The following is a 19746-nucleotide window of genomic DNA, read 5'->3' as shown; positions in this document are numbered from 1 at the left end:
TGCAGATGGGTCCCTTAGGCAACTAAAGTGTGTGAGAACATCCTGACAGGGCTCTGGGGCCTGCCTCATTTCTTTGAAACACAGCCATGCAGTGTCTTTGGGGCCAGACAATGCTGCCTTCTAATCCCCAAATCCTCACTTACTGGCTGGGTAGCTGGGCCTCATTTTCCCCACTTTTCCACTGACGACAGTAATGCAGAACTCGTGGAGTGGTCAAGTGAAACCAGTGCAAAAATGCAAGACAATGAGCCATCCCAAGTAGGTGAGGAGCAGCATGGGAAGCAGGGTTTGACCCAGAAAACACACTGGATCCATGATGGACCTGGAATGGAAACTCTAGCCTTTGGGTTCCCAGACCACAGCTCATTTATCATACCCAGAACTTCACAGTGGGATCCATCTGTGTGGTATCAGGTGCCCATGAGTGTGTGGGAACTTATTTTTGATTTGATGGTTTCATTCCAAAAATAGAAAATTATCAGTGAGAGCTTATTTGGGATCAAGTGCGGACAATCACGCCCTCACCAAATAATGCCTTGGAAGGGCAGAGCTTGCATTTGCGTTTGGGTTTACTATCACTTTTTTGCAAAATGAAGGCCAAATGACTTTGCGGACCACTGTACTAACAAAGGTTTAGTGATTGCTCAAATAGAGAACAGTGGAAGGAGGCTTGAGTCATCCAGGAGGGGACACAAGCCGGGCACGCACAGCCGGCGCTGCACTGAAGCCAGCGGAATCACTGTCACCTTTTTGCGAGCAGGTGACTGAGTGGATGCTGCCTTGCTCAGTACCAACCTTCAAGACGGTGCTAGCAACAAGGGTACACGCCTGGAAAAGGTCTCGCTCAATAGCTTATGTTTTTATATTTTTTGTATCTGGGGATGCTTTATTAAATTGATTGGTCCATCAAAATCATGAGTCTGTGCTTAAAATATTTTGCCCACACAGTAAGTGAAAAAAAATAATAACATTGATAAAACTTCTCTATTAAAATAATAATAATATTGATCATAATTCCAACAACGGTCCACTGAAACAGGGATACATCTTTCTATTATTAAACCCAACATTGGTTATTTTCCTTCCAGCAAAACATCATCTGTCACATTAAATTAATGCCATTAATTTGAATTTTAATGGTTTTGTAGTTTTGTTTGCGTTTAGTTTGTAATTGTTTTGGTTTTATAGTTGTGTGAGAGCTAAAAGCATAAGGAATTGATACTATTTACTTTTATGTTTGTATATATTTAACAAACTATGATAAAAATGAGTTAAGTCACACTGGGGGTTTATAATAATTTTTTTGCCTTTAAAATATTTGGGCCAACTTTAAGAACCACTGAGACTGCATCATAGCATACTGCTAAATGCACAAGAGTAATTCAATTTTAAAAATCCTGGGTGAAGCCAATTTGGCCTGATGCATCAGGGACTGGGGGCAGAAATCTCCTAGGAATTTAGGTCTGGGCTTTTCTCAGTACTAAGTCAGTTGCCACCATCTCAGAATGTCTTAACGACCCTAATAGGCTATTGATCTATTTTTGGTCTCTTTCTCCTATTCCCTTACTAATCAGTTCCAAGCAATCCCATGTGATTCAGCAATAAGCCATTGCATATCCAGCCGGGACTCAAGCTTTGTGCATGCAACCATTGCAGGAGAAGGTCCACGGCCTTCATCGAGAGTCAGCTCCACATTTCGTCATTCTCAGAGAGTCGGGACCAGCCCCAAATGCTAAGGGCAGCAGCTGGGCGTGTCCCTATGCCTGACTGTCCCTTCCAGCATCCATCCTCACAAAAGCTGAGGAAACATGGGGAAGCTGGGTCCCTTACCTGAGACCTACAGCTGAGAAAGTATCTGAGCAGGGACTTGAACTTGGGTCCAGATGACCTCAGAGCCTGGATTCCTAACCACTGCACTCTTCTGCCTCCCTCTCTCCCAGTGACCATAGGTGAGGGCAGGGAAAGGTATAGCATGAGGTCCTGCAACAGGGAGTTGCTGACCTCCCACGTGTAGGACTTGTTTGTCCACCTAGCAAGATGGGGCTGGACTCTTGTCATGGATTACATTTACAACAGGAACTTAAAATCCCTGTATTCCAGACGGGAAGTGCCAGAACCTCTCCTCCCAGGTTTGTTGAGAGGCTTCTAGACCATCCTCACTTTCTTGCCTAGAAATGCCTATCTATGCAGAACATGCTTATCTATACAGGCATGTCGGAGGGGATTTTTATGCTCATAAAATGCTGTAGCTTTAGTGCTCCCCTCCCCCTACAAGCCTAGTGCCCACAACTCCAGAAGCACTGCAGAGATAGGGGTGCCTGCGGGGGGGTGGTGCGGTGAGGGCCTCGCTTGCTGGAGGAAGCCCCGGAGAACACTCCCCAGGCATGGATACTTCTGGGAGAGTTTATCACACTTCTCGGAGGTTTGGGACAGGGGCACCCAGATGACAGGAAGGACTATGCCACCTCCCGCCCGGGGAACTCTGAGGATGTGCTGCCAGCTGGAGCAGGGTCAGGGCCAAGGGCAGCTACAGCAGCCTGCAGACCCACTTCTGCTATGGGAAGGGAACTTGAGCTTCTCCAGGGCCAACAGGAGGGCCCAGAAGGCTCTGGCCCTGTGATTATCAGGGGTTCCACCTCGAGGGTGGCAGGGTGGACCCCTGAGGGAATTGAGGCAGTTCCCGTGTGATATGCATATCTGCACCGCAAAAGATACCCTGCGTTGGGGTGCCCGCTTGACAGAAACCTTGAAACCAACTCAGGCCCAGCAGCCATCTAAAAAGATGGGGTCCCTTTTTCTCTAGCCCCCCTTCACTTTGCCTGGACCCTGGAGAAACCGGAAGCAGAACGTCAGAGATGCAGTTAGAGAGACGGAGCAGATGACGAGCCCAGCCCCTGTCCGTGCAGGTCTCCAGCGAGGACCCGTCAGGCCGTCCCTGCAGGGGCAGCACAAGTTTCGGACTTGGGGTAGGAGCGGGATGTGAGTGCGGGCCCGGATGTCTTTTAATAGCTGAGACTGGAATTCATTCCATGCCTGAAAATGTGCCTGCGCTGCAGTCAAGGGGAGGGGAAGGAGATCCAGCAGTGCGTGTTTGAAGGCATCAGAGGGAGAAAAATAAAGCCATTTCCTGTTCGTACCCCATCGAGCTCAGCCCATTCGATATATGGCTTATATATACAAGAGGCAACCAGGGACCGAGGCAGCACAATATAACATCAAGTGAATTAAATCAACTGTGGAAAAACGCACAGAGAGAAAGTGCCAAGCTAGGAAGGGAAGAGAGGGTGGGGCCCCCGCGAGAGTGGGGCTGGATGGCCCTGAAGGGTGGGTGGATTCACAAGGCGGGCAGAGAGGAAAGACGAGGGCACCCTGGCAGCAGGATCCAGGCAAGCAACGGCACAGGAGTCGGACCCCACACCCAGGCTGGGGACAGCCTGGGTTCCGTCCTCAGGAGGCCCACGACCCTCTTAAAGAACTTTTATGTCCCCCATCCGGGGTGGCGGATGCAGATTTTTATGTGTGTCTGCAGGAGGCTAAAACTGCCTTCAAACACAAAATTGTAACGATCAGATGTCGGTCTCGGGGATGTGAGCTTCCCTCGAGCCGAGCGCGCAGGGCAGACAGTGCCAGGAGGGGATTATAAATAACCCACGACGCTGTCGCTCCTTCACACTGCCGAGACTCCTGGCCTCAAGTCTCTCTCTCTCCCATTTGGCCAGATCCCAGATTGGTTTTAATGAACAGTTTTGCTTTCTCAGCTGCATGGATCCAGGTTTGCTGGCACCTAAAAGATGTGCTCCTGCTTCCTCTTCTCTCTGCTTTTGAACAAAGTGAGGGCTCTGGGATCTTAGCATGTTTGAGAGAAGAGAAAGGAGCCACTCACCTGTCGGAAAGGAGGGTTTAGAGGGGGAAATACCCGCTACAAAGAGGAGATCAGCCCCTGATGTTTTGCAGCAAGTTTCTCTGCCGGGCACCCATCGTCATTTCCGCACTCCGCGGGCGGCAGGCCACAGCAGCGGGGTGTCTGTAAGTCAGGGCCTCCCCCCAGAGGCCCTGCCTTGTACCATGGTCAGGCTGAGCCCTGAGCACTGCAGAGCTGACCTCCTTTCTGGACCTCATGTGGAGGTCTCCCTTTTCAACACCCGAAGCGGCTTCAAACATGGGACTTGTGCTGTTCACACCCCTCCTTCCAGTGCCGGCCCAGGCTTTTCTGCCATCTGCAAGTCCCCTGTCCCACCCCGGCTCCCAACAGAACCCCCACGCTCCTCCAGCCCCGGGCGCACCCACGCGGCCGGCAGCTCTCCTCCCTGGGCTGCAACCCCCTCCTGGGGACAGCGCCTTATCTGTTCAGCCTTTACGGTTTCCTTTCTAGCTGGCATCAGAGCTGTGCTTCCCAAAAGAGGCGCTGGTTTTCAGCAGGGTCCTGCAGAGGCAGGGGCCGGGGTGGGGCGGTTAGGAGTCAGTTAAGTTGGAGAGCCCTGGATCCTACCGCTCCCTCCGGGAGGGTAAGGAAACACAAAGGCTGGTCAAGGCTCTGAAGTTCCCTGCAATGACCAAGCCCGCTTACCCTCATTTGACTCGGGAGTTCCCAGGCTCTGCGGCCACAGGACCCTTTGTCCCCAGAACATTTGATAACGGCCCCCAGGCACATATGACATTACAGTCAATGTTGCACATGGCCCCGCCCTGGGAGGTATGGTGGTCCCCGGGGTGGGGGTGGGGGTGGGAACCCATGTTTTATGTCGGATTTACCTTTGTACTGATACCGTGCCCTGCACGGAGTGAGCAGCAGCCGTAAATGGGGGCGATTCTGCCCCCACCTCCGTGCAGCAAACAGGCTGGAAGAGACCTCAGCTCCTGCGCTCGCCCCCTGCCTTTTCAGCCCACGCCCAGCTCCCCGCCGTGTACCCTTCCCCTTCTCCAGGAGGGGCCAGGTTTACTAGCCACTTGAAAACTCCCAGACAGTGAGGTGAGGTGGGAAAAGCATCAGCCCTACATTTGGGCCTTCGATTTTCCAGGTAGCTCCTACTTACATGAATGAAGAGTTGGAGGTCAGAGCTCATTTAGGGGCTCTCTGGCAGGGGTCCTGGTACTTTCTGGGGTGCTCCTTCTGCCGGCGGGGCCTGTCGGTCACAGTTGTTTGAGAGGACATCTGAGCCTCCCCCAAGGGGCTGCCCTAGCCTGCTCTCGTGGGAGGACACCACACCTGCCCAAGCTCCCTGGCGGGGTTCACGCACAGAAGCTCCACCCTGCTCTCAGCCTCAGTGGGCCTCGGGGCTCTCCCCTCCCCTCCTGGCCTCTATCTCTGTCTTTACACATGCAAAGAGCGGCAGGCTGAACTGTCACCCGGTCTTCTCCAGGCATGTGCATCTCCTAGGCCCTTATACTTCAAGAGCCCGAGGTCTGTCCCACTGCTTCCGAGATGGGATGGAGCTGCAGGAAACAGAGACACTGGGCATCTCTTTCTGGCTGTGGCATTCCAGAAAGCCATCCTTTTGGGAAACAGAAAGGCTTGATGGACCCTGAGGAATGTTCCCAGCACCCATGGCTGGGTGTCCCTGGGGCCCAGAGGTTGAAAGGAGTATTGAAGGAAGTGATATGAATGGAGCTGTCCAGGGGTCCCAGAAAGATGAGCCCTGAACTCCCTTCCCAGGAAGGCAGCCAAACTCCCAAAGAGACCTGTGGGATCGAGAAGAGGAAGGCCTGTGCCCCATGTTCCAGGCAGAGCTGGAGGAGACAAGGTTCTGGAAAATAAGTAGCGGCAGGCAGACAGGGTCTCGGGTAGCTTCAGTCCATCATGTCCCCCTGGGAAGCAGGAGCAGCAGGATTCTGGGGGTGCCCAGGGCTGGCCTGGAAGGAAGAGGGAATGCCACCGAGACGGAGGGGACTTGCAGGCAGTGCGCTGCGGGCCCCGGGCCTGCCCCACCCCAACAGCTGCATGAGCTCCCAGGACTCCCACAACACAAGAAAGAGTCTTGTGTCAGTCACCTGAGTAGAATGGGAACCAGAAACGGAAATTGAGTTGTTATAGGGAAATTGAGAAAAATCCACTTCTTGCACAGCTGAGCGTTTGACCCACATTCTGAGGTACTGAACCTACTGAAGCTTCAAGACCATCCCACCATGACGGTCTAAGATAGCAAGTTCCAAAGAGGAGAGGTGGGACCAAGCCCCTGCTACCTGCAGAGGACTAAGCGGGGGCACAGCCGCCCCCTACACCTTTTATCTTTGAGGAGACCCAGGAGAGGAGGAGCAGGAGGGTTCCTGCAAAGCCTGGCATTGGAACCTGCCTCCACCCTCTGTCTCCCTGAGGCCTGGGGCTTTGTCCCCATTGGATCATGTCTCATTGACATTAAGAATTAAACGAGGTGATGTATTATGTCAAGACCTAGTGCTGTGCCCTGTACAGATAGTCCTCAATAAAAGGTGGCTCTTCTTATTGGTATTATCTCCAAAGATACATCTCTCTGCCTCTCCCCTCTCACTGGCGTACCCGTCACCCCTACCCCTCCTCCCCATATGCCCAAGAAGGGCCGCCACTACTGAGCTTACTCGGTGCTTGGCACATGGAGGCGGGCACATCACATTTCTTCTGCTCATCCATTTTTTCTCGGGACAAGTGGCCACAAAGCCCACCCACAGCCCATGGCCGCTGAACAGAGGCCTTTCTGGTCCCTGGCACTCAAAGGGTGCCAGACCTGGAAGGACCCCAGAGGAAAGGTAGCTTGAGTCCGTGCTCTCCAGATGGGGAGGCAGAATGTGCCCCTGCACGCTCCATGCCCAAAGCAGAACCCAGGCTGGAGCCAGGCCCTGTCCTCCCAGCCCCCTCCCCTCCATCCCTCCCCTCTGGGGACGGACAGCTACACCTCATGGGAGGAGGTCGGCAAGAATTACTGACTCCTCATACCTAACGATGGGATCACTCGCTTGCTTGGATCAAGTCCCAAAGGGGTGGTCCTGGGAAGTCAGAGGCAGCAGAGCAGCCAGATAATCGCCCTGCCGTGCTCCTGGGAACAGCACCGAGCTAATGGGCCCATTAAGACACCAGCATCCAAAGGGGACATTTGGATCCCCAGGCTCTGCAGAGCAGCAGCCAAGATCCCCACAGCTGCCTGACAGCTTGTAGGATCCTGGGGACCCCAGCGTGGTCCCCGTGAGGTGGGCAGGCAGGAGGGACCTCGTCCCCATCTGCTCCGCAGGTCCTGTCATGGGAAATTCCTACCGCTGGGATGTCACATGTTTTCCTGAATGCCTCCTGTGGGCACAGAAGAAGGGGCCTAGCCCCCCAGAAGCCCATAGTTGGCCACTTCAGCCACTCCCCTTCTTGCTCCTTCTCCCTACCTTCCCATCCCGTTCACGACAAGTACTGGCCATCTGACTGCCTCCACCCTCAGGCTTGGGGCCACGGTATCCATTGCCTCCAGGTGAGATCCCGCCCGCCCCTCCCCTCTAGTCATTCTCTCCTGCAGACGCCTGTGTTTTCCAAGTCATCCGAAGTCACACTCCAGGTGAGGTCTTCCCCTACACGACGGCCTTCACTTTAATGAGCTCTATCCCACCCATCATCGTGGCTGCAACGGAGACCAGATCAGCTTGTTCCAAGCCCTCCTAGCCCACTGCTCCACCCCAGGCCCCACAGGGCGTGGTACCGATTGGGATTTAACAGGTCAAGCCTGGGGCTCCGGCCTCTGCCTCTTTCCTCTCCTGGTTTTTGCTACCTGCAACAGATCATGCTCAGGCCAACTGTGAGTTTAATGATGCTGTAAGACAAAGAATGCAGAAGTCTGTACCTATAAGGCAGCAAGGAATTGCCTTACAGATTCTAGGTGCACCCATGAATCTGATGCCAGCTTAAGGCAGTGACCCACATGGAAAACTACACAACAATGGGAAGAGTAAGCTGCAACTAAACCCAAGAACACAAATAGGTCTCACGTGCTTAATATTGAGTGGATGAAGCCAGACCCAAAGGGATGCCGGCAATTGGACAGGTTCTGTTTCATGACCTGCTCCCAGAAGACACAGGTGTATTCATCCACTCTGTGAAAATCCATCAGCCTGGACACAACGATCTGTGCCCTTTTCTGCAAGTATATTATACTTCAATAAAGAGTGCAGAAAAAGGCAATGAGCCTGTAGCCCTGTGCTCTTCTGAACCGGCACATTCCCTACTTCATGTAGAATCTGCTGAGTCCAAAATTTGGGGTGCACTTAGAAATTAAAGATGCATAGGGTCTCGTGTCCACCCCTTTGTATACTGATGTCACTTTCAATCCTTGGCACTCAGTAAAAAACAGTAGCGAGAGATGCCTTGAATCGAGTCCAAGCTGTTCTTTCTAATCCTTTAATCTGGACTGGACCCAGCAGCCTGGTTTAGCTTACCACCCAGCCAGCCTCGAGACCTCAAAGGTGGCACTACTTCCTGTATACAAGGACAAACTTTATCATGCAACCCAGCCCTTCACTAAAGATCAAGCCAGTTAACTATGTGACTCACACAGTATCTTGTAACCTCTTCTAAAATAAGATCTGACAAAACCTCTTCCATTTTACAGATGGGGAAACTGAGCCCAAAGTGGAAAGGAGTTTGTCCAAGGTCATTGTGTAACTCTTGTCACAATTCCTTGGGTCTTCACCTAGCGCTCGAGGTCCTCCAGGGCAGGGACTGAGTGGTCCCACCCTGCAGCTTCCATGGTCCCAAGCTTATTGTCACCCTTCAGTGATTGTGAGTAGGTTTATTGATATGCTTCCTTCTTTGAAAAGACCTCTTAGATGGCAAGGCCTACACCAAAAGGCACTGGGTGGGTTTCAGGCATGCTGGAGAGACTTGAGTGGGGAAAGGGCGTTTCTGATCACTCCAGATGACAGCTTGTGGGAAGGCTTCATCCTCCTCTTTGCATGCTCAAACTTCATTAGCCCTGACAATGATTTGCAAGGCCGTTCAATGCCCTGCTCCACTGTCACAGGGTAAAAAGGGCTGTCCTTTCCTGGCTCTTCCTTCCTGGCCACTGTTCCAGCTCTTAGAGGCCCCGAGATTGAATGCCTTTGCAGTAACCATTTGGGGCTGATTGCTGCAATTCTTGGGACAAATGCTCAGCCTGACTGTTGGGGGTGGGGGATGAGGGGTAGAAAAGAGGGGAGCTTTGCTTTTACCTTCCCAGAGTAAATGAGACCCAAAGTCCCTTCTCATTTGTTTAGCTTTCTCACTTCTACTCATTCATTCACTTCTTACCCACACTTTACTTCATCTTTTATACCACACGCTCATCCCTCATTACTCTATTACTCATTCATTTATTCACTTGCTCATTTATTCCTTCATTCCTTGAGTCCCTCTCACTTTCATTCCCCTTCCCCTTCCTTCAATAATTCCATTGACTCATCTCTTCATTCAGCCACTCATTCGTTCATTCATTTTCTTCCTCATGTACTGTGGTAGGCAGTAATGCCATAGAAATATTTCCAGCTCTCCCCTGTCTAGGTGGGTGTGGACTTACCCTTCCTGGGGCCTTGGGGTCACATGACTAGTTCTAGCCAATGAGTTATGGGTGGAGTTGACCCATGCCATTTCTGAACTAGAGCCTTGGATTGCTAGAGTGAGACTCTACAGAATATCCCTTTTCCTTTCTCATGGTGACCAGGCAATGGTTCTCCAGACAGCCTGGATCCCAGAACAAGGGGCTCAGAGGGCCAAGCTCCCAGCTAGTGTCTGCTGGCTTGCAGGTGTCCCACTCAGCTCTCCCCTAGAGAAGACCTCCTTCAGGAGCATAGCTGATTGACAGCCTCCAGCTTTTGCCCCCTGGATCTACCACATTCGTGTCTGGCTACACTTCTCTCTGAATGTTCCCTACAACTAAGTCATCTTCACTGTGGCTTGGATACCAGAAACAGGCCAATTCTATGGGATTCCTCTGATGGGCAACTTTGCATGGGGGGGGAGGGGGAGCCCCTGTCAACCTGGTCTAAACTTTCTCAGCAGTGGGCTGTAGTCTGAGATGCTTTCCATCTAATCTTTCCTTCCCTCTATCCTTTCGTGGGTTTAAGACTTACATTGTGATTGAAGATTCTTCCAACCTTCTCCTGCTCTCTCCCCGCTCTTCCTTCTCAGGCATTTCTCCTAATAAATGAATGTCTAATCCTATCCTGTTGTTTCTCCAACAGTATAGCTTGTTTCTCCAAGGACACATAGCACAAGCGAGAAATAATCCTTCCCTGTTTGTTGCTGCACCATCACCTTGCCTCTGCCTCATCCTCTCACTCATCCTCTCATTCAATCACTCCCCCGCACTCATCAACAGGCCTTTTCCCCACTTGTCACCCACTCATTGACTCCCGCTCTCATCTGCACACACCTGGTACATGTGTAGCTCTGGCCCTTGGGGGGCAGACTCCCTTTGTAGCCCAGGTTCCTGGAAAATGTGAGCCCCCGATCTGCCCCACCCCCAGGCCTTCCGACATCTTAGGGACACTTGGAAGGTGGAGTCAGTGGCTGACTCAGATAATTAGAGCAAAGGACATCAATCCACCGAAACAAAAAACACCCCAGCGAAAGCTTAAGCAATGCCAACCCAATCCCAGGCAGCAAAGGGGCCCGCCTCGTGTTGGAAATGAAGCAAACAGATGTCGGCAAAGACAGCGAGCAGAGTTTCGGAAATGAGACACTGTGGGATTGCGACAGTCGAATCAGGCCCTCAAGCCCCCTCCCCACTCACTCCCTCCAAGTGGGGTTCATGAACAGCCCCACCACACACATCTCTGGTTTCATTTTGCTCCTCAGCACCCCATGAGAAAGTGTTTCTATAGGATGGGTGTTCGGGGGTCCAGGAAACTTCCCTGGGACCTGAACTTCCCCTCTTCCTGTCCCCTTATCCTGGGGAGCTATTTGGGGTCAGACTGAAGATCAAAGAGTCAGATGACCAACGTCCTGCCCACTTCCCACCCTGGTCCATACTCTATATGGCCTCAACAGTGCTCAAAGAAATCCACCCATAATACATAATCCCTGTCGAACCCTCAAAATATCCTCTGAAGCAGAAAAGGTGAACGTAGCATGTGGCCCTCCCAGCCTAACTGCAGCCTCCTTGCCTCCTGCCACCTCCCCTTCACCTCCCGCCACACATCCCATCGCCCGGGCGGTTTCCTTCAGGGACTTGGCGGACCTTTCCTCTCCTGACTTGGCTCATTCCTTAGCTTGGCCTGAGCACCTTTCCTTCTGCTTCTCCAACTTAAAGCATCCACCTCGTTCCTGAGGACACGGCTCTTCGCGACCCCTGACACAGGCAAGGTCATGGCTCGCTGGCCCCCGTGGGGTCCGGCTGGTGCCGAGGCCGCTTCTTGCTGCCTGCCTGGCCCCCTCCCGGACGCAGGTGTGGCGAGCGCCCCGGCTGTGCTGCCAACCAGACTCGACACTGAATCCCAGTCCTGCCACCCCAGGAAATTACCCACCCTCTTTGAGTGTCTGTTTTTGCACGTGCAAAATGAAAATAGGAATACCAGCCACCTCCCAGAGCAGTTGCGAGGAACGGAAAAGGTAAACTGTCTAGGCTTCTGTTTTGTTTCCATGTTGACGCACACACACCCACAGCTGCAGCAAACAGTCTGAAAGCACACAGGGCTAACGGTGCTTGGCTCTGGGTGGCGTGAGATTTAGGGGGATAGTTTCTTCTTTTGTTTTTCGTGGCTGTATTTTCTGTATATATTTTAAAATAATGGGCACGAAGCGCTTTCAGAATGAGAAGAAAGTAAAAGGAATGTATTTCAGGGGGGAAGTGAGTCAGGGCGTGCCTGGCCTGTGGCAGGTTATGGGGGCCCAGGAGGGCCACGGGCTTGTCTTGCTGTCTTTGTGCATCTGCAGCATCGCGCTCCACCGCCGGTGCATGGAGGATGTGAGAAACTCGTCTGGTCCATCTCCCTCATTCAGCAGATGGGGAGACGGAGGAACAGAGAGGGGAAAAGGAGTCTCTGGGGAAGGGCTGAAGCCCAGATGCAGGCCTCCCAGCCCAGGCTCCTCTGCTTGCTGGCAGGAGACCAGACAGAGCGAGGGGATGGCCTGGACACCCAGGCCCTCTCCTCCTGCGGCCACCTGCTTTCTCTCGGGTTGGGAACACCACGCTTGAGCCTACCTCCCAGCCTCTCCCCAACCTCCCCTGTCAAGCTGGCCCAGCCCTGGAAGACTTGCCACCCATGCCCTGTGTCTGACACGAAAGATTGTAAGACCCACAAAGGAGCCAAAGCACAACCATGGGGGCGAAATCAGTGGTACATGCCTTGGGGTCAGAGGCCCCGGGGGGAGGAGCAGGCTGCTGCCCCACAGAGCAGAACAAAACAGAATCCAGTGCCCCGACCGGGCCCCTCCTCCTCCACCTCTCCCACCTCCTTTTCATTTTTGGATTAAGCCCAAGAGGACTCAGTTAAAGTAAAAGCCAGTTTCACAAAGGTTATAGGGCTACCCAGGCTTGAGAGTAACATTTAATTTTCAAGGGCAGCAGAGTAGGATCCCCATGTCCATTAAAACATGGTGGCTGCGGCTTTCACCCTGAGGCTCTAATCCCCCTTTCCTTACAGGATCCCAGTAAAACATCAAGGATTCTGGACATTCAGGCAACTAGGACATTCTTTAGTCCTCTACTTTTTCAGTCCTAAAGAAATGGAGCCCTTTAAATACCAAGAAACTGCCCACGCCTGGCCCGTTTAAATTGAGAGAGCCTACTGGGCACAGGGGATGCCAGAGCAGGCAGGGCAGGGGTCTCTAACCTCTGGGTCTCGTCCTGCAACTCGAGCCTGCGGTGCTGGATGTTACCTACACGACCATCCCCCGATGGCCCCATGATTTACAAAACTGCACATCTGGAAGGTCGTTTAACCACCTTCAGGCCCTAGGATCCAAAGGGAAGGGGGACTCATCAGAGTGCACCCCCATAGCTCTAGTGGCCCTTTGTGTTCTTTGTGGCAGCTTAAAATTGTCCCTAGTCCAGCGCTGGAGAGCAGCTACACCTCACAGCCCCTCCAGAAATAACGGGGGAGAATGGGGAGGCTCCCATCTGATAGCAGGTGTGTCTCAAGCAGAGTGGGTTCTATTTAGAGTCTCTGAAAAAACAAGAGGAAGGAAGGAAGGGGCGGGGGAGAGATAGTTGCAAAGGAAGAGCCTGAACTCAAATGGGAAGTTTTGAAGTTCACTGCCGCTTACTCAGGGACAAATCGTGACTTTGACAGGCCCTAGGCAATTTTCCCTTCCTGGGCCCATCCTCCAATAACATACACACACACAAAAAAAAATACCCACACAAATGGAAATGAAAACATTTTTGTGGGTGCCTGAAAACCCTGGGTGCTGCGAGCACCGTGCCCACTGGGTCCGATGGAGACGTCGGCCCTCTGCGTGTGTCTCGAGGCACCCGTCGCCTAATCCACACTGAACCATAAGAGCCAGCTCAGGGCAGCTTCAAGGCGGGAGAGCTCCGGTGCGAAGGTGCCAGCGCGGGCCAGCCGAGTGGCGTCGGCACGCTCCAGCGCCAAGGCTGTGCTGCTTTCCCCTGCCCTGACCCTGGCTGCTCCCTGCCCGGCTCTCCCCACAAATCTCCAGGGATCCCGGGGTGTCAGCTCTGGGAGGAGAAACTGAATCCTCTCATCTGTAAAGCGCACAACTGGACAAGATCAGTGGTTTGCAGGCTTTTTTTTTTTTTTTCCTGCCACAAAGCCTTTTCTTCCAATGAAACCCTATCTGGGAACCCGAAGGATAAAAGGAATAAATAGAGAGCGGTCCTGATTGAGTCAGGGCGCGGGGGCCCGGACGCCTCCTCACCCCAGCACATCCCCTAAGGTGCCTCCTTAGAATCTCAAGGGTTCTAGGGGACACTGTTTGAAAGTCCCTGGATAAACTGGATACACTCTGCACTCCAGAGTGGGGGCAGGAATGGCCTCAAGTCACACAGCACATGGTCAGCAGAGTTCTCTTCCTCTTGGGTCAGGCAGACCTGGTTGGGGAAACTGAGGCTGGGGCCAGGGCAGGTTGAGCAGCTCAGAGCCTTAGAAGGTTTGGCTGGGGAAGAACAATGGTGAGAGTGGACACAGTGTCCCGGGGCATCCAGAGGATCTGGCCCAACAGGCCCAGTATCCCCAGGAACAGAGCATCATCCAGGCCAGGAGAGAGGGAGAAGAAGCTGGGGAGTGCAGCCTCCAGAAGGGGCGGTGAAGGAATGAGAAGGCCCAGGCTAGCGCACACCACGCCCTGGTGGTCCCTGCCCGGGATGGTCACTCTCAAGGTCCCGAGCCTCAGCAGACATGGCGCACAGAGGCCGTCACCCAAGCCACCCGGGGATGTTTTGCAACATCACTCGTGTGGGCGGCTGGGGCCCAGCAGCCGCGCACTCCCCGCAGAGCCGCTTCTGCTGAATCCATTAGAGGCTGTCGGGCAAGTCCCCCGCCCCTCCAGGCCAGCTTTCTGGCAAGCTAATCCCTGCATAGTTGGGACATTAAATCACGGCTTCTTCTGCCTGTGGGCTGCCCAGGTACATCTGGCTTCATTTAGTCTCCCCCATTGAACAGAAACACATGTGGCCCTGTGCTCTGCTGAGGTGGGGGTCTGCACGCATGGGCTTCTGGCCGTGGGCAGGGGCTGGGGGGCTGTGAGGAGTGAGCTAAGGCATCCCTTTCAAAAGTGTGTTTCTTGGCACACAAGTGTCCTGGGAGATGGTAATTGGGTTCTGTGGAAAAAAGGTTTCCTCGGTTAAGTAAATCTGGCAAACCCTGCATCGAACAAAATTAAGCAGAGCATTGTGGGACTTCACAGAGGCTCTGAGACGTGACCCCGGTGGAGGGTAGAAAGCCCAGTGTTTCCCACACGTGCTTTGCGGGAGCATCAGTGAGGATGCTCTGGGCTGCGAGCGAACAGAATATCAGCTGAGTAGATTAAACTATGCGGGAAGGTATCACCTCACAAAACGGGAAGTCAGCGGCGGATGCCTCCAGGACTCAGCAGCCAAACAATGTCGTCGTCGAAGGACACATACCTCCGTCTTTGCTTCTGTCATCCTCGGAGTATTCTCCTTGGGATAATGAGCGCTACAGACCCAAGATGGAGGCGACAGTTCCAGACCTCCTAAGTAGAGGGGACAATAGCCAGCAGCAGAAGGGAGCTTGAGTCTTCCCAAACGTCTTTTCCCAGGAAACTCCCCCCAAAGACTTTCCTCCACATTTCATTTGCCAGAATCATGTCACATGCCCCTGCCCAAACCAATCATTAATCACTACAGACCCACGGTTCCCACACCATGGGATCTTCGAGCACGAGGTAGTCCAACATCAGGCCACACATTCCCTTGGATGATACATGTTTGAGAAGCTATGTTTTCAGTCACTGCTGTAATAATAATTAAAAAGCACATGAAAATCAATGCGGAAACTGAATTGAAGGTTGTGTTATCCATTCATATCCAAAGTTTGAGTTTGTGCGGTGCCCAAGAGTTGCACATATTCCATCAGTAAATATTGTGGCTACTTAAGAAGAAATTGACATTGTGATGGTTTTTTCCTTTCAGTTCTTACATATTGTTTTTTCAGCTGGCTAATAAGTTCTTAGGGTATCAATGCTTACTGAATTGTTTAGGCCTAACTACTTAATAAACAAGTATCAGGAATTTCTTTTGGCTTAGAGGGACTGTGAAAAATGTTACTGAGACTAAGGGCATCATGAACAGAGGGAGTTTGGGAAGGTCTGGCTTAAACTAATCATGATTTACCCCTTGGGGCAAGGGCTGCGCTAGAGCCTGCCTCACTTGAAGCACATGAAAAGTGTATACCTGGAAAAATCTTATAAAAAGAGAAGGAGGGAAATGCAAGTAGGAAGGCAACCAAGAGTGTCTGCTCATCCTGGCACATTCCTGCCCCATGCAAGGACCTAGTCTCAGCAGAGCACATTGTCAGAACCCCTGAGCCAAGGAAGCAATCCTGTTTCGTGGATTTCTTTCTTGCTGCTCTGCTCTATCACTGCCTAGGACTTGGTGACTTAGCCCAGCAGGGGTGCCATGTGGTGTGGGAAGACTGCAGGGACAGGCGATCTGGGCAGTTTGCATTTCCTATCCTTAGGCATCACCCTCTCTGCTCTATCCTGCTCACTTTTCCTCTCCACCCACCAGAGACAAACAGAGCTCACAGCCCTCCAGACATGCTCAGACACCCCCTTCCAGCCTCCTGCCATGCCTGGGCTGGGCACCTGTGCTCAGAGACCACATGCCAGCCTGCTGCTGCCCAGATTCCTGCCTGGGCTTGGGAAGGGAAGGGTGCCCGGGAGGCTCCTCATTGCCCCGATGCATCCGATACAGCCCAAATGCAATCAGCAGCTCCTCGAGCCTGGGTGGGGTCCCGGCCTGCCACTCCACTGGCCTCTCCTCCCTGTTGCCACTGCACTCCAGCCCCGGGGTCTTACCTGGGGATTTTGATACTTGCCATGTCTACAACCTAGGAAGCACTGTCCAGCCCTGCCTCCCTCTCACCTCACCCCATTCACTCCCTTCACGTTGTTCTGTTCTATTATCTCCAGAGAAGTCACCCAATGTGGAATTATCCTGTTTCTCTTAAGCTTGTCTCTATGTTCCGCCTAGAGAGTGGAAGCCCCATGAGCACCGAGCCCGTCTCCTTCACGGCTCTTCCCCAGCTCCAGCAGCCCGGCACCCAGTCTCGATGCCCCGTTGATACTGTTAAGTGAGGGTCTACTTCTCCAAGCACCATTTTACAGAGGAGGCAGGAAAGACCAGGGCATAAAGACAGGTGCCCCATGCTACAACCCAGAGAGGGCCAGGGCTGGCCTGTCCTTCCTGTCCCTGCCTAATCTGGGTGTCCCCAGCTGCTCCCGTGCCTCTGGCCATTTTTACAGGGAAATGAGGATGAGCCCAGCCGGCCCAACGCTGGATTCCGGCCACCACCCCAAGGCTTCATGCTCCCACAGGGCCACAGCTCCCTGAGGGGGCCAGCTGGGAGGCAGGAGACCTACAGCCAGGCCTGACTCAACCACTCCCCTTTCTGGGGCCTCCCCAGGCCCCGCCTCTCTCTGGGCCTCAGTTTCCCCATCTTTGCAATGAGGGATGCTACCTTAACTTAATACACCCTGATACCAGAACCACTAAGTTCAAGAGAAGACCGTTGATTCATAACAGGAGGAAAGGAGAGGAAACTCCCACCCCAACTTCAGAGCCAGGATCAGTTTCTGCTCTAACCTCCTGTCTCACCAGACTAACCTCATCCTCTTCTCCAAGAGATATCCTACCCCCTGCTTCCAGCCCAGCTCAAAAGGAGTCTCCTTCGGCCAGGCCTTCCCCTGCCACCAGCCCTCTGCGTCTCCTCGTCCTTTCTCTGCCCACCTGGGAGCCTTTCCCTCATCCAGCATCCTGGGCCCAGCTGGGCTACCTTCTGACCCCGTCAATGACAACCTTTTGAGGACAAGGTCATATTAGGACTAGCTCCATTTACAGATGAGGACTCCGAAGTCCAGAGGGTCACCTACCTTTCCTAAGGCCACAGGGCCAGGGAGGGGCAGAGCCGACACCTGAGCCCAGATCCTCAGCGGGCCAGCGCCGTGCGCTCCGCCAGCCGCCTGTGCAGTCGAGGACCCCACCACGCACATGCTCCCCCTCTCTGCACCCCATGCCGCCCTCTCTAAACGGCTCCGGATGCCAAACTGCCTGACGTATTGGACCATTTTCTCCGTAGGTGGTAAGTATCAGACAGAGATGCTTCCCAGCGAGTTATTTCTAGAGCTTTCCGCGAAGGCAGAAATCTGAAGGATTTTCTTTTAAATATGACTTTAAAAGAATTCCCTCCTATGGGCAGGAAAGGGGGAGGATGGGGCTACGAATGAAAGGGAACTGGAGAGCATTTGGCGAACGCGCCGCTCTTGTTGGGATGCAGAGTAGACCTGCCCAGGTGCGCCTCACCTTCCCCAGGCTGCAAGGCTCCTGGGTGAGAATTCTTTAGGCAGCATGACCGGGATTTTGGAACATTGTGGGCAATTCAGATGGTTTCCACATCTGCTTTTCTGGATGATTCAGCCTTCCTCCTGTTTTTCCTTCTCAGGCTGGGCTGCGGGACCTTTGGGGCTGGTGGAAGTGACTCCCATATTTTTCAGAGCCAAGGCAGGTGGACAAAGCCCAGTGTGTCCCTGGCCCTGGGAGGCCCGGCAGCTCTGCTTGTGCTTCTGTGTTCTCCAGGAGGATGCTCCGCAGGGGACGCCGCGCCAGGCCATTGCCGTGCACTGGTAGCTCATCCGCTGCAGGCCCTTCTGGCACCAGGCTGGCCACCCCCAGAGGGTCTAGGGGAAGGAACCAGGGAGGGAGGCCAGAGTCCAGGTTCCAAGGCCAGCCTGGTGACCAAGTTGCTGTGTGACAACTTATTTGAATTCTCTGAGTCTTCAAGATGATTTCCGGGTTTTACTGAAGAGGAAAAAAAAATGTGCCTTCTTTCTTAAAAAAGCAATTGCTCACAGTAGCCTGGGGAATGGGGAAGCTGTGGCCAGGGAAATGAAATTGACTGCTTTTCTCTTGGATTGGGCAATCCTGGGGAATGGTTGGACTTCTGGGTAGTTTGTTGTTGAGAAAAGGGTCCCTTTGTCATGGGGCTGCCTGCTGGAGAAGGCAGAAACCAGGCAAGTGGATAGCGGGGGCACATAGAGATCCCCCCAATGAGAGCAGCACAGGGGTCCAGGCTGCAGCACCGAATAAAAGAGCCCTGCCTCCAAACCATCTGAGCACCTGTCCCCAAGCAGGGGGAGAGATTGGCCTGGGAGGTCCCATGGGACCAAAGTGAGCTAAAAGGCAGAAGCTGAAAGGACGCAGATGAACTGTTCCCTAGAAGGTGTTGACCTTTGTGCTATGGTAGGAAGCAGCAGAGTTGGAATCCTTCACCTTTCAGTTTCTCCCCAAGACTCAGAGAGCCAGCCTGGGCCTGGTGCCTCCTCTCGGGAGCTGAAAGCATGTGCGCAGGACAGGTGCACACAGGACGGGTGCTGAGCCCAGGGCTCAGCAAGCCCCGTCCAGGGCCCCAAGATGCTCAGCGGGTACCCAAGTTCCTACTCGGGTTCCAGCCCCTGGCTCTGTCATGAGAGAGATGCTGTCGCTGCTGTGGGCTATGAGCGACTGTGGGTCCAGCAGATGGTGGGCAGGGCTTAGGCAGTCCTGGGGTCCCCTTCCCATCACCCCCCGTGCAGGTGCTAGTGCACCCTTTTGACAGCATGCCAGGTTGGGGGCACCAAGGCTGGGAGGGGGAGGCTACTCACCCCACATTGCACAGTAAGTACAAAACCAGGACTCGAGCCCCTGTCTGTCACACCCCAAAACCCAGACACTGGAGCACACCCATCGGCTATGAACCAGGCAGGGGTGAGTGGGCAGGTGCGTCGCCCACCAGCTGGGGGACGGGAAAGCCCAAGGCACATTCCCCAGGGGCTCCTCCCAGCCTGCTGAGGCTGCTGGGGGGGCAGAGCCCCCAGGGCTCAGAGGGCACCCTCACCCCACCTTCTCGCCAAGTGGGGGGTTGAATCCTGCCACCCATAAAAGACACGTTCAAGTCTCAATCGGTGTCCTGTAGGCAGGAGCTCATTTGTACTAGGACCTTTTCAACATCTTATTAGCTAAGGTGTGGCCAAAACTGAATCAAGTGGGTCTTAAACCGCATTTTCCAAGGCCTTAGGGAGAGGAAATTCACGCGCGGTCAGTCAGAGAAGGCCCCGGGAGGAGGCCAAAGCCATCGCTACGGGAC

General features: G+C 53.5%; 1 long non-coding RNA gene across 1 annotated transcript in view; it reads right to left on the bottom strand.

The window, feature by feature from the left end:
- Nucleotides 1-19746, bottom strand: part of LOC111763926 (uncharacterized) — a 46273-nt gene that overhangs the window by 25599 nt on the left and 928 nt on the right. The gene's annotated exons all lie outside the window — the stretch shown is intronic.

Source organism: Dasypus novemcinctus, chromosome 6, assembly GCF_030445035.2.
Source record: "Dasypus novemcinctus isolate mDasNov1 chromosome 6, mDasNov1.1.hap2, whole genome shotgun sequence".
NCBI lineage: Eukaryota > Metazoa > Chordata > Mammalia > Cingulata > Dasypodidae > Dasypus > Dasypus novemcinctus.
Note: the sequence above shows the minus strand (reverse complement) of the source record. Positions and strands in the feature narration are given on the sequence as shown.